This window comes from Sander vitreus, chromosome 23 (genome assembly GCF_031162955.1).
Source record: "Sander vitreus isolate 19-12246 chromosome 23, sanVit1, whole genome shotgun sequence".
NCBI lineage: Eukaryota > Metazoa > Chordata > Actinopteri > Perciformes > Percidae > Sander > Sander vitreus.
The window spans coordinates 23,457,164-23,459,663 of record NC_135877.1 but is presented as its reverse complement, the minus strand read 5'-3'; positions in this window follow the sequence as shown (position 1 = coordinate 23,459,663).

The window sequence follows — 2,500 nt, the reverse complement described above, 5'->3', positions numbered from 1 at the left end:
CTTCTAAACTGACCTTTGTTGATCTGAAATGAAGACAGATTCAGCAGCTGCACGGCCTGTTTCTCTCTTCAGATGTTTCCAGAAACACGTTACGGTGAACTATTTTAGGACAATATGAGATCGTGTTCTGAACGAGACCCACGTGACGCGTTCGTCCAATCAGCTGCTGGTTTTCATTTTTGGGCGACAATAAGATTAGCCCCGCCTGCTGTTATGGAGACGTATTACGTCTCGTCTCTTCGGTGTTCTGAGGAACTTTTTGGACCAACTCAGGGAGATTGATCAGTCACATTGGCTTTACTGCTGACAGTCGGCGTCTGGTTGGGGTGTAACGGCCGTCTGGTCTGTGCGTAACGGCCGTCTGGTCTGGTCTGTGCGTAACGGCCGTCTGGTCTGGGTCTGTGCGTAACGGCCGTCTGGTCTGTGTGTAACGGCCGTCTGGTCGGTGTGTAACGGCCGTCTGGTTGGTGAGTAACGGCCGTCTGGTCTGGTGCGTAACGGCCGTCTGGTCTGTGCGTAACGGCCGTCTGGTGGGTGTGTAACGGCCGTCTGGTCTGGTCTGTGCGTAACGGCCGTCTGGTGGGGGTGTAACGGCCGTCTGGTCTGTGCGTAACGGCCGTCTGGTGGGTGCGTAACGGCCGTCTGGTCGGTGTGTAACGGCCGTCTGGTGGGTGTGTAACAGCCGTCTGGTTGGTGCGTAACGGCCGTCTGGTCTGGTCTGTGCGTAACGGCCATCTGGTGGATGTGTAACAGCCGTCTGGTCGGTGTGTAACGGCCGTCTGGTGGGTGTGTAACGGCCGTCTGGTTGGGGTGTAACGGCCGTCTGGTTGGGGTGTAACGGCCGTCTGGTCGGGTGCGTAACGGCCGTCTGGTCGGTGCGTAACGGCCGTCTGGTCTGTGCGTAGCGGCCGTCTGGTCGGTGCGTAACGGCCGCCTGGTCTGGTCTGTGCGTAACGGCCGTCTGGTGGTAACGTCGTCTGGTAGCGAACGCCGTCTGGTCTGGTCGGGCGTGAGCGGCCGTCTGGTGGGTGTGTAACGGCCGTCTTGTTGAGGTGCTAACGGCCGTCTGGTGGGTGTGTAACGGCCGTCTTGTTGAGGGGTGCAACGGCCGTCTGGTAGGTGTGTAACTGCCGTCTGGTCGGGTGTGTAACGGCCGTCTGGTCGGTGTCAGCGTAACGGCCGCCTGGTCGGTGTGTAACGGCCGTCTGGTCGGGTGTAACGGCCGTCTGGTCGTAGTCAGCGTGTAACGGCCGTCTGGTCGGGTCGTGTAACGGCCGTCTGGTCGGTGCGTAGCGGCCGTCTGGTCGGTGCGTAACGGGCGTCTGGTCGGTCTGCGTAGCGGCCGTCTGGTGGGTCGTAACGGCCGTCTGGTGGGTGCGTAACGGCCGTCTGGTCGGTGCGTAACGGCCGTCTGGTGGGTCGCGTAACGGCCGTCTGGTCGGGTGCGTAACGGCCGTCTGGTCGGTCGCGCTGGTCGGGTGACCGTCTGGTCGGTCGCGTGGCGGCCGTCTGGTCGGGTGCGTAACGGCCGTCTGGTGAGCGTCGCGTGGCGGCCGTCTGGTGGGTCGCGTGACGGCCGTCTGGTGGGTGCGTAACGGCCGTCTGGTTGGTGCGTAACGGCCGTCTGGTCTGGTCGGGGCGTGACGGCCGTCTGGTGGGTGCGTAACGGCCGTCTGGTGGGTGTGTGACGGCCGTCTGGTCGGTGTGTAACGGCCGTCTTGTTGAGTGTGTAACGGCCGTCTGGTGGGTGTGTAACGGCCGTCTTGTTGAGGGTGTAACGGCCGTCTGGTAGGTGTGTAACGGCCGTCTTGTTGGGGGTGTAACGGCCGCCTGGTGGGTGTGTAACGGCCGTCTGGTGGGTGTGTAACGGCCGTCTGGTCGGTGTGTGACGGCCGTCTGGTGGGTGTGTAACGGCCGTCTGGTGGGTGTGTAACGGCCGTCTGGTCGGGGTGTAACGGCCGTCTGGTCGGGGTGTAACGGTCGTCTGGTTGGGGTGTAACGGCCGTCTGGTCGGGGTGTAATGGTCGTCTGGTCGGGGTGTAACGGCCGTCTGGTCGGTGTGTAACGGCCGTCTGGTCGGTGGGTCTGCAGCTTTAGACATTGTTCCCAGGATGGTGAAGGAGGTTTTTAAAGCACCATTGGGTCGAGTTTACTTACTTTTTTAAATGCTTGTCTGAGTTCAGGTTCTGGTGTCCTCGGGTCTAATCTGACCCATTTGCCGACCCCCATCAGATATTTGGGTTTTCTTTCAACCAAATTGTCAAAAAAATTGTAACGTGGATGGTTCCCTACAACGCTCTTCACAAGTTAAATAAATGATCAGTTCACTACGCTCATTGGATTTGTTTTTTTTTATTCAATTTCTTAGCATTTGAAACTAGTGACAAAAACTAGTAACAAAATAATTGGAAACAAATGACAAAACCATCGAGATAAGTGAAAAAAACGACAAAAAAAGTGACAAAACCATCAGGGAAAGGGAGAAAATTGTCCAAAAAGA